We start from the raw sequence: 13,255 nt of genomic DNA, 5'->3' as shown, positions 1-13,255 counted from the left end.
AGCAGTACAACATACGTTTTGGAAACAGGTAACTATGGGGTTGTAAAAAGTTTTATCGACCCACGAAATACTATTTGGCTCATTGTAACCAGATGAAAGAGAAGAGTTTTATTAGGTCAAGCAACCCGGAATCTTGACCCAAGTACAGTAGGTCCCATAAAACTCCTCCCGCGCGGGGGTAAAAAGTAACACTCATAAACACGTCAGGAAGGAAGACGCCGGCGCTTCTCAGTGCCAAGGTATTATATCGAGTGCAAACCGGACGACGTATCATTCGCGCCAAGGGACGATGAATGGACTTTACGGCAAATCGTAAAATTAAAAATGCCCCGCCACTGGTAGGGCTCGTGTGTATGAATACACAACCGACATATAGCCACACCGGCAGATACCAAACACTTAGAACGAAAACGCATGGCCCCTTCGCGGGGCGTCGAGGACGTAAAAATTTTTACGATCGCGGCCAATAAAGTGACGCAACTTAAGTGTGTTTTTAGCGTAAACAACAGCAGTGGCACACCGGCAACGCGTAAAGACCTGACGTCACGAGGAGGAGCGATGACTGCCGGTGGGCGCGTGACACGTTCTATTGAGTGTTTATAGGTGCGTGGCTGTTGGGATGGCGATGGGGTTGCAAGGCCGAGGGCACGATATAATATAACGTATATGTACGAGTGCGGTATTGGTATGTAGGTATGTAGGGCCCAGACGAGACGAGTCGGTCAATGGTTTACGACATTTCGCTGATGATGGCGCGAGACGAGCAGAGAGCAAGTGAACGTTATTATTATTATTATATATCTGTTACACAGTACCGACACCACTGACGACGACTACGACGACGACGCTGAGCCCATAAAAACGTAACGAGCTAGTAAACGTTTCGTTATACTGCCGTCGTTCGCGAGCACCGGCAACTCCTCCGGATTGAGGCAGGTCTTGCGCCGTACATATAATATACCCTCGTGATTCTTCTGCTTGCACTATTTTTGTACGACTGACGAGTCGTGCGTCTGTCTGTCTGTATGAACACGTCGAGATTGCGAAAAAAAAAATTACTATCGATGCTACGACTCCTTGCGTTTTTTCGTGCCCTTTTTTTCATCCAATCCAGTTAATTGTCACCTGCTATAATTTCATCTACTTATTCCACGATAATTTTTATTTTCAAGACGGTGATAAGATGTGGTCACATCTACATCGTGAATAAAATATTGCTCTTATCACGACCAAGTATGTATATAGAATGAGCTGCAAAAAATAACCATTCACTAATTAGCAGCATCATCATCATTCAAGATGTAAAAGTGATTTAAAGTTGTCACGAAAAAAGGCATCGTCTCATAAATTTTCCAAATCAAACGAGAAAACAACGCGATAACCATTACGTAACAACTACGACGACGACTCAACGTATCTGGAAGAAAAACACCGAAGCCGTAACTCCATAGGTCCACAGCAGCACGCGCCACTCGGGTACTTTTATCGAAACGATAAAAAAAAAGGAAGAAAAAACATTCTCCATCCTCAAAGTGCCATAAAGCCAGAAAGTATCAGTAGAAGAAGCAGCAAAGGAGGAGTATGAATGAAAGCTCGCGTGCCTACCGCGTTAAAGTCGCGCGCGAGGACTTTATGTCTTCCTCTCTTTCCTAGTCGTCGCGAACTCCGTTCCATCATATACACAGACGACGCGTCGACGACGGAGACTATCATCCCGAGGCTCGGCCCATCTTTCTTTCTCCGTGAATGTACATGCATTCATCCATATACACACACACACACACACATTCGCGTTTACCGACTTTTACGATCATTGCGTAATGCTCGGCTCCTAGTCTCTTCTCCCATATAGTCTCGCCCCCGCGACCTTGACACACTGATTCAGATCGGCGTGTGCACACACGGCAGTCATGGGTTCAGCCCGTTGACGAGCGGACACATGATTCATGTCCAAAGGGGGCAGGGAGGGGCCTCCAGGTGAACGACGTCGAAGACGACGGAGACGAGGCTCTCGAGCACCAGGTATATGTACGCGTAGAGCGCGAGAGGAGAGAAAAAGCAAGCTTTACGGCTTGTCGGTCGGCTCCTCTCGTTTTACTAACACTTAAAAGTTTATTGGCGCTCATAAAACCTGGCTGCTGGTGGTGGTGGTGGTGGTGGTTGCGCTCAGCTGTGCGTTTGGTGACGGCGTCCAGGAAGAAGAGGTGTAGGTGAGCGCCGAGGGCGACGACTCGAGATCGGCTAGCTCGCGTTTACAACACCTCCGTAGGATTATTTGCAGGCTGATGGCGCGTGCCGCGTGTCCTCCTCCTCCTCCTTGTTGGGCGGAAGAGGTGCAGGTCATTACACTCGGCGCGCCTCTGTTTTTATGTACTGACCCTGACTCACTGCCGCTGTACGCGAAAGAAGTGGGTACCCGCTACGGGCACCCGAGGAGTTCTGTTACGTATGTGTCGCGGCCGCTGTTTTATGGGTCGTGCTGGACTTTCATTGTTATTATCGTTCTTATGTGCTAACTTGTGATGAAGCACTTGTAATGATGAGGCTTTCTCTGGCAATGACTTGCACCAGTGACGGTATGACTCCGAGAAGCTTCCAACTTAGTCGTAAAATGGGAATATCGAGTGCGTTGGGTGTAATCAAGTTTTGAAGTACGAACTGTGAAAATAAACGTGGCTCATTGGTAGACGATAATAAGCAGGTTTTGGGTCGTCTCAAGCGTACGAGAGAAGTAAATTTAAATGAATAAACAGAGAAGTAAGAAACTTTTATTGTGCGAGCCAGTTTGTGTTTGTACATCGTACGGAGGCCCTCATAAATCACGTTACGTTTGTCTGGAAAGAGTGTGATGATTTTTTTTTTTTTTTAGATCCTAAAAAATGATTTACGATTGCGCAATAAAGGATTATTTACACATAGTTTTCAAGTGTTGCTTTACTGTTATGAAACATGATGCTCATTAATTTCTTATATCTTTTTTATCAGTATAAAAGTAAGAGCTAGAGTACAACATTAGAGTACATTGCGATAAGGCTCCGAACGAGAACTAAATTACGAGGTTTGCAGTCACTCGTGCACGACGTACGTGTCAGATGGCGCGAGTGCCTTTTTAAAATATTTTTGGTATCAGATACTGGATACTTGTAATTATTTTTGGTAGCTGATTTTTACGTTTATAAAGTCATTGTCCTTGAGCATCTATGTTGTATCTTCAAACGTGCCATTGTAACTACAAAAAATGGGGACAATATAATTTCGGTAATTCAGTTCTCAACGGCATACAAAAATGTAGTGTGAAAAACTCTGACCAACCTATTTTCTTACAAACAATCAACTGTGACATAAAACATATGTGAATATGCATGATAATGTAATGTGAAAACAACGCCGGGAATAAATGTATCTTTAATGATCCAGTGAAAAAATAACAAATGAAATGGAATATCTAGTGTATCATGAAAAATGTTATGAAGAAATATTTAAATTCATTGATCTCTGTGACATTCACAAATAAAAGCGTTATGGTGAAAATCAATTTTGTTTAAAAGTTGGAACGCATAAACATTATAAGAAATGTTATTTCATTAATTTTTATCGATAAAGTTTATCGATTATTTGGTAAACATTATTAACATATTCTTGACAACACCATCGATTTAAAAAAAAAACAAGTCACAAACCCTAATTAAGAAACGACAACTAATTGTTAGAGCAAAACGCTCGCCTCGATAAAGCCTTGAACGTCGAATGAATAATTCAAGCATTTTGCAACGCAAACAGCGAACGGCGCCGTACAACAATCAAGGAGCGAAGTTTAATTTGCCAAAGCATCCGGGCTCCCAAGTTTTGGTTGGCTGCTCTCCCGGCACCACCACCGTAGCGGCACAAGAGGGGTTGCGTTACCGAAATTTCTCCGGGGGGGGAGCGAGCGAGCGCTGCATTATTGATCGCGGCATCCACGCCCTCTGCGCCTCCTGGGCCTCATTTGGCTGTCTCTGCCACGCCGTGAACAAGAATGGCGCTCGCCTGTTCGGGTAAAGCATCGCCAGCGACAGACGGCGAATGGCGCGAAATAGCGTGCGGAGAAAGTGAAGTTCGCGGGAGATGAAGGAAAAAAAAAACAGGGGAAAAGTCGAAAGACGGTGTTGCGTGCGGTGGCGTACTCTTTCTCTCGAGTTGTATGACTCGGCGGGTACCGGGGGCTTAGGTTCCGCGTGTCGGAGGTTCATAAATATTCCCTGCTCAGTGTGGCGAAACAGCGCGCTTGGAAAGGGTTAATCTTTTTCGGGCTCTGCTCTCCTCGCACCGTCTGGCTTCCTCGGTTTTTTCGTATTGTTTTTGAAGGTGGAGGGTTTGGGAGCGAGGCAAAGAAAAAAATTGCCGCCAGACGCGCTCGGTGACTGTACAATAGTACCCACTGTTTCGGAGCTAGACGCGACAGCCGGAGATCATATGGCGGACGAGCCATGTAGGATTGACGGCTACGGCGTTCGGGAATTTTCGTTCTCAAACAATTTCAGATTACTCGTGCTGCTGAATGGAGGTTGAGTTTTGAAAGAAACAAATAAATAGTTTAAACAAAAATGAACCAAACACCCAAATTTATCGACCAATTTCTTATGCGCATTAATTTATTTCGTTACGCAGCATTGGTGCAAAAAATGGCACTAGTGTTATCACACCGGTGAAATCATTAACACTTTCAGGATATGCATGAATGCATGAGAATACAGGCATTCGAGTATTATAATCAGCTGCATCAACATGTAAATGAAGCTCGAAAAATCAAAAAACAATCGTGCCTCGATCGAGCATCTCCACAACCAGCAACTCATAAATTATTCCAAATAACCTCCGTCTTACACCTTCACTTTGTCAATCTATTGGATCCTTCTCATGACGAGCCGCTAATTTTGACTGTCGGGTAATAATGTGTCACTACGCCTTGCTCGAATATTCATACATGCTCTGGGCAAATATCACGGCCGGAAGACAGATGTATGCGACGGGAGAGTGAGGAAGAGGAAAGGCCCGCTAGCTAGCACGGCAATGTTGTCTACTGCCTCAGTCTGGGTAGACCAACATAGACAGGCGAAAGGCAAACGTGACCGGCTTCATTGACTTTACGAGCGATAAAACGGGACTTTATAGGTTGTGGGCTGCGCACAGGCAGCTCATCGACTCCTCGGTAGAGTAGAGAGATGTACCACTATCCTGGGCGTGCATCTATGGGGTAACCCATAGACTTGCGGGATAATAAACACACGGGCACTTCAGCACTAGCTAGCCTTCCGCACCCTTGGCCTTTTTTTTAGTCTTTGAAAAATTTGCACGCGACAGAACGAGATCGTCGTTGGTTTGAAACGATGGGTTAATTGAGTCCATATGACGCTTCTTGATATTTTTCACATGATTTCGTTTATCCAGCCCTTTTTTTAAAATTATATTTAATGAAAATAAAAATCGGTGGATACGGATGCGGATAATGAAATTTTTTTGTTAAAGAATCAATATTCCGGGCAAAAAGGTATCTACTAACTCCAGACGTATTTTTTAACCTTATTCCTACTTTTCAACTCAAGATTGAAAAAATTATAAATACAAAGGTATTTATCAAACTCTGACGGGAAAAATTAATCCAAAAAATTTATCATTTCGCTGTATCGCAAGAAAATTTTTAAAATGAGATAAAAGATTTGAGTTGAAACCTTCTTGCTTGACATTGTTGTGGTACCTTTTTACACAAATGCCATGAAAATATTGATTGAGTAACCACCACATTCTATACAGACAAACAACCCCGAACAATATGAGTAAACAATCGCAGTCACGATTTCAACTTCAACTGCACGACTCAAGCACTTGTAACTCCTCACTATAACAATAATTTTTCAAAACTTACAGAAAGTCCTTCGATCATAAATTGAACAATTCACAACAGATTCGATAAAATGCAATATATTCAAACAATACTATTGGAACTGAAAAAAAACAACAAATGTATTAAAAAACACGTCTGGTCCGACATAGAGGAAATGCACAAACTGTCTGTTTCAACCTGCAGCAAAAAAGTTTGGAAGGACTAGTTGGCCGGAGTGCTTCCGCAGTTTGGTCCGAGAGAGTGGTAAAAGAAAATAAGAAATAGACAGAGTAAAAAGACAGAGTAGGAACTGTTGTAAAGCTATAAAACGAGCCTAGAAAAAGGAAGGGTTACAAGGGCGGGAGTGCTCGTCGATGCACGACTTGAAGTGACCTTCGATTCGTGTGGACTCATCCCACGATACTACATTTTGAAAAGTTGTTGGTCAGTACTTGAGTAAGGTGATTGTCGAGAAAATAAGCACGAGGGACCTGCTGTCTCACCCGCGAGTGGCAACCCTTTGGCTCACCGCACGAAAAGGCCCTTCCTTTCGGAAAATTGTTCAAGGCCGTTTTGCTGGAATCCTTTGGAAAAACATTTTGTGATCTTTCCTTTGGCTGATCTTTTTCCGGTTCTCGGTGGCAACTGTCTACTCTTGAAATAAAGTCGATTCAAAACACTTAAATTTTCTGAAAAATGCTTCAATTAAATATGGGAAAAACAACCTACTTTCCGAGCTCCAGCAAAGCCTCATGGACACTTACGAAAGCTCTTGATTTCCATTACAATCTAAGGTAAATTGAGAGAAAAAAAAAACAAGCGTCCGAGAAAGAACCATATACAGTTGCCCGAGTCAGCGGGGACGAGAAACCAGTTTCTCTATGGCTCGATCATCGATGCGCGAGATTGAGGCCTTTGCAGCCGAAGGTAGCAGATGTCAGCCCCCGAGAATATAATTAAGAATGGCGTCACTGTGCAGTGAGCCACGCGGCGCACCTAAATGGCGTCGAGGAGCTGAGATATCTTTGCCGCCACGGGCTTAATTATAACTCTCTCTCTCAGCCGCGGAAGAGAGACTTGGAAGCTGAAGCGCGAGACGGAGAAAAAAAAAATAACGGCGCAGCGAAACGGAGAAAAGCCCCATGGCGTCGTGGGCCTCACGTTCCTCTCGGCGTCGTCTGAAATTAGAACCGACGCTGAGCCTCCAGATATATACCTCTTGTACCTATGAAGTGCGGGAGCCGACGGATTCTGGCTCGAGAGGAACTAGCGCGCAAGTGAAGGGAGGAGAGACGAAGTTTCACGGGCGCTCTGCGTAATCGCGTCGTAAAATGTTTCATTGTGACGCGGTGGGACGAGGCACGTTTTTTTTCCCGCTAGCTGCGATTGATTGATGGTGATTAACTGCAGAGCATGGATAGTTTGTTCGTGTATTACTACGATTAATTATTTATCAATTTTTTTTATTTTTCACAGTAACATATGTAAAAGAAAAAAAAATAGAAATCCACAAGCAACACTTGCATGAATTTAACGTGTCATGTTTCTTTGCTGTACATAAACAAAAAGGAGACCGATGAAATACCTTATATTTTTTAGTTCGTACTGGCATATTTTTTTAAAAACTGTGAACGCGTTGTACGTGGAGATGTATTTGTTTGATTTAAACTGTATTTTTTGGATCTCAAAACTTTATCTCGAATAGATGGTATTGGACGAAATGAATTTTGCAAGAAGCTTGGACTGATGTCTACAAAAGTTGGGAGATGATGCGACGAAACACTTTTCACGCCAGACGTGTACGTACGCGCGTTTAAATATTTATACTGCAGAGAAGCGCGATTCATATGCTAAAAAATCGCCAAGGGTAAAAGAACATCCCGTCTTGGGTGTGCGGAAGAAGCGTACGCGAATATTTTTCCATCATTTCTTCGTATTTTCTGTGCTCATTGATCCGTGAAGAAAATATTCAAGGACGTTTCATATAATTGTGCACTGAATTTTCGAGTGTCTATTAATACCGTTTCGTAGGTATTGTTTTATATTTATATTTTTATTTTGGTAAAACAGTGGAAAAAAAGTATTACCTTTTACATGATAAAAGTCTTGATCCAATTTTTTATTGAAAAAAGGTAAGTTTAATTAAACTTTTATATCTTAACTATACAAAGTAAGCACTGGTAAACTTTTCTTTTAACACTCTGTTCTCCCCAAAACCCGCAAGTTTCATAAATAACAGTAGAATACCCAAAGCTCGCTCATTGAGAAAAAACAAAAAAACAAGAGTCAGCTCTTATATAGATGACAAGGAAGTTTTTGTCGTAAAAGAAACTTTGTGTTTCTCCCCCTCACTTGAACAAGACATACTAAGTAATTGACATCATGACGTAGGTGCACCATACGCTCATATTTTCCGTGTTGTTTGGGCACGCAATTTTTTCTGGTTTTTTTTATTATTATTATTTTTTTTTTAGTTAAAAAATGAAAAAATGAAAGAAAGGGAAATGTACGCACTTCAAGATCTGGAAAAGGAAAAAAAGCTCAAATAAAATGATATCCCATGCTAACGTCCTTCCTTCTTTCCTTCCCTCATCCACATCTTTCCAGAAAAAAAACCTCTACTCACAGCTGGATAATCAAGCCACTACACTTATTCGAAGGAATTAAGGTGGCCACCAGCCCCAGATAATTTCCGAGAATCGTTTTTTCTTCCTGAATTTTTTTTTGTTCGAGCACACTAGCCACATCAGCCAAAAGGCGCACATTAGCCGGCCCGAGCAGTCGTTTATGTTCTGATCGCATTTAATAATCCTTACAAAGGCCGGCTGGCTTCCCTTCGTTTATTGGCTAAAGCTGATCAGAAAAAAGAAGGAAGGGAAAAGGGATGTGAGAAGACAACCAACGCACTGGCTAATTATATGGCTTGATTGGAAGTCCACTCCTCCCCCCCCCCCCCCATCAACTTTCATATACGTGGTCTGCGGGTGAACACCCTTTTTTCCCATCTCGTGAGGTGTACGTTTTTTTATTTTTTTTTCTCACGCCACCTGTGTTCAACCAATTTCTTATGCCATGCGTTGCACGTGCGTACTCGGGTCCATAACTTTCACGGACTATGGATTCGGATAAATAACTAAACACATAAATAAATAAATTTCAAATATTTCTGATGAACGAAAAAAAGTCGTATTTTTTCGTTCAAGGTGCTGTCATGCTGATTTAATGTATTCTCGTTCCTAAGAAATAATGATTAAGTAAAAAAGTTACATACACGTATAAGGCACGAGTAACTAAAACAGTATACTACGGCAATGAGACATATGTCAAACCAGAGACAATAATTTAGCCCACCAACTTTGGCAGACGAGCCACCTTTCACTTACTATATTTTCAATATTCGTATTGAGAATATTTTCAAGCTTATCTTTACGAAATCATAATAAATATAAACGCAAGACTAGTTGATCATCAGATGTCAATTAATTCTCACAATATATTTCATAACACCAGGTGTGAAACAACAAAACAAAGCTTGATATAAAAATACAGTAGCCAGAAATATAGCCTTTACATCTAGTATGTCTTCTTAACTCAGCAATCCCATCAAAATATTTCTCCTCGCAATATATGTTTGCTGTATACCTCCGTATAACACAAGTACATACAGAATGGCAGCCCTCTACGAATTGCATAATTCTCCCAACAATTATTCCCTGCGAGCTTCCTTCTCTCTATGTCTTTACTCGTTCCGTATAATTTCCCACAACCGCAGAGCCTCCATTTAAACACACACACACGTACACATGTGCACGCACAGCACACAGCAACGTAAATTTCACGGCTCGGCTCTGGCTTATCGGACGAATGCATTACAGAGCACAGGCAAAGGGAGAAAATGGTGGCTCTGACAATCGTCCCCCCCTCCCCTTCTTCTCGTCCCAGACATCATTCTCCCGACCGACCAACGTGGCAAAAGATCCTTGCACGAACTGTGCGACGAAGCCAAGCAGGAATAAGGCCCTTCATGCAACGCGAGGCCATCGGATTATTCACGGAGGATGAGCCTCATTTTTCATTCTTTGTCGATAAACTTCGAAATCACACATTCCAGAGTCGAATAAAAGAACGCCGTGGACTAACATTCGCACTTTATTCACGTGCGATCCTAACTCATCTATGACGATTTTTACGCTTAGAAGGACATAATTATTTTCGAGGAAAATTATTATTTTCTTCTTTCTCAGAGATTCTGTGGTCCACCAATGGACTTCCGAAACGTGAACATGCTAAAATTACCCCCTCTAATCATCAGCTACTTGCCAACCCTTAGGTGCTCTCTTACTCTCTCTTAGCACAGCATCGGGCACCAGCTCCGCAGACTTTTCTCAAAGTACACTCCGGAACCCTCAAACAACACGTGCAAACGCGACTGGCTCTTTGATGATCGCGAGTTATCGGTAGCTGTTCCCCGTACACCAGACGAATGTGAATCATCATCGAGCATCGAGGCCGATCGAGTATGGAAAAAAAAGACTCCGGTCTTGATGGCTTTGGCCCCATCTCCTTGGCACTCGGATGTTTATGGGTGTTCGGAGAAATTATGGAACGTGACTGGGAATCGTGATCCAAGCTCGACAAAGGGACCCCCAGAAGACGAAGTAGACAGACGAGACCGTGGGCTTTTTTTTACTCAGAAAAAGGCGTAAGCTCCGAAAGGGCATTGAATTGTCAAACGATGCGGTGTACCTTCGTGATGTGACTGTGTCGTGCGTGTTGGGGTTCATGAGGTGATTGAACCGGCGATGCGAGCGAACGGTGGCAATTGTTTCGACGCGAGAGAAACGGAGACGTTTGGTCCATTGGAGCTTAAGGTTGGGATTTAACATAAAATAAAATCTCTTTTAAAATATTATTGGTGACTGTGAATTTCATAATTTGGGTACACATTTTTCATGAAATTTTTTAAATAAATGTTTGAAGATACAATGCTATGTTTGAGATGAACAATATTTTCCCAACTCCAATGGAAATGCAGATATGTCGCAGCAATGTAGCATTATTAGGTATACACGGTATACCAGTACAAAGCAACCGAGGAATCCACGAAAATTAAAGAGAACCCAGTCGAGGCAAATAGCCCTTCGCCTGTAATAAGGGCGTGGTATGCTCTGGCGCTATGCTTTTGCAGATAAGAAGAAAAAAAGGGGAAAAAACCAAGAAACGCAAACTACATGAATACAAATATACGTGCGTACCCTTTAGTGCGGGCATGAGAACGAAGAGGAAGCGCACATGATGATGCGTCCCCAGGCGAACTGTGGAGTAACGTAATAAGGCTGCGCTCGGCCCTCATCGTGAGAAAGATAGGGTTGAAGACTCGAGGTGGGTGGTAGATATGCAGAGGAAAAAAACGAGTACGAGGAGGGGGGTAATTTCTGCCCTCGAGCTGAAATTGATGCATTTTGCAAGGAGGATGCCTGCACAGCCACTTTTTTTCTTCCTTGAGATTAGCCAAAGATGAGAAAAGTTTTGACGGTCGTGAGATTTTGAGCTCTGACTTGTGCGGAGAAGCAAACGAAGTGTGGGGCGTTGCAGAGCATTGTGAACACAAAAAGTTGGGGCTACCAAGACTTTTTGATTTTGCAGAGTCTCTGTACAGATGGATGCGATAGAGATTTGCAATTTGTATCAACTTCCATTTGGCAAATAAATCTAGTTCATCATACAACAATAGGAGTTACAAAGAATTGAATAAAACCAATTTTACTTTTATATAAAGTACAAAATGACAGCTATATTACTCTTCCCTCTGATTTACAACTTTTTTTTTTGTTTCTAAAGAAAACTACATCTTTTTGAACAAAATATATTTTCTTCGTTGAACCGAGAACCGACACCTCTTCTCGCTCGTTAAAAAACACGAACCGCCCACTTGTCCAGTCGTCCGAAATATAAAATTTAGCAACAGAAAAGGAGAGAACGATGGTATACGTGCGCGAATTTTCCGTGAGGGAGATATAGAGGAGCTTGAGCACCAACGAAAATGGAAACGAAAGGATAGGGGGGTGGGGTAGGGGGGATGAGACGAATGGAGCGAGAGCTTTGCCGGGTGACCAGGTGGAAAGCTCTCCCTTTTAGCGAGGGCGGGGGTGGGTGGCTTGATGAGATGCATTACGGAGGAATAGTTTGGGCGTTCCGGGGCTGCCGAGCGACGACGTGCTAGGCTACGATATCTCTCTTCCCCCGCAGGGGATGGCTTAAGAATGGAGAGAGAGAGAGAGAGAGTTTCGGTATAGTTGTACGCGTTGCGGTACGTTGAAGTGGAGGAGAAGATTCCGGGCAAGGCAGGAAATTGCTTGGGTGGCGAGCGCTATCTGCATAATATAGGGAAATTCGTCGGGAGTACTGGAGCTCATCGTTCTTTTACACCATGTCGCTGTGCGTTTAATTATTTTATTTAAATTCAAAAGGAAAGTAGATCTTTTTTTCACCATTGCCTTTTTCAAATCTACCTTTGTTCAATCAAATCAACAATTTGCATAAAACACATATATTTTCAGAACATGTATCCGTATTATTTGTCGTACAGTTTTGTATATTATTATTATTTGCAAAGTTGAAAAAGATACGAGTCAAGCTTTCTGTTGGTGACTGAACTCTACACTATACCATTTTTCAGTTAAAATATTACACAAGTATTAACTCAGCTACACAGCAATTTTAATTTAAAATGCTTGAAGTATTTAATTATCAGGTGCATGTAACTAAACGCTTGAGTGTATTGGTTCAACTCTATTCGCTTCTAATCAGTAAAAAAAAAAGGAAAGAAAAAAAATGATTTAAAATTTCATGTCGATGACTGGATTCAAAGAATATTCTTCATTATAAAAATCAGGGGTGCCTTTCGTCCCGGCTTCAATAAAAAACAGAAGGAAAGGAAATGAAACTTGGAGATCTTAAAATCTTTAAGAAAAAAAAAAAAAAAAAAAAAAAAAAAAAAAAAAAAAAAAAGTTAAATTACAACTCTGCAGATACACAGTAGAATAATTCGAATAGCGACCAGCTTACACAAAAAAAAACCGAAGACGGAGAAAGATGGACGTGGGCGGGGGATGGGGAGAGGCATTCCATGGTATTGAACAGATGCGCGCGCACCCGAGTAGCACAGCGGCCTCGAGCGAAATATATACACCCTCTGCGTCTATTATTGGCTCGATACACGCTTCTCCCACCAAGTTCCCGGCAGCGCTTCACATTTATCTCGCACCCCCCTCGCGTGATTGTACTATTCTCCATTGAATATCTTCCTTGCTTTGACGTGCTCGTATTTCCTTCGTCCCTCGCCCGACCCCTGCGCTCATCATAGTTGGCCATTTATCTATTCCTTGCCCTGGC

The sequence above is a fragment of the Copidosoma floridanum genome, unplaced genomic scaffold (assembly GCF_036245765.1).
Source record: "Copidosoma floridanum isolate Cflo_tuat_1 unplaced genomic scaffold, Cflo_Japanese_pri ptg000013l, whole genome shotgun sequence".
Taxonomy (NCBI): domain Eukaryota; kingdom Metazoa; phylum Arthropoda; class Insecta; order Hymenoptera; family Encyrtidae; genus Copidosoma; species Copidosoma floridanum.
This window is presented reverse-complemented; position numbering follows the sequence as displayed.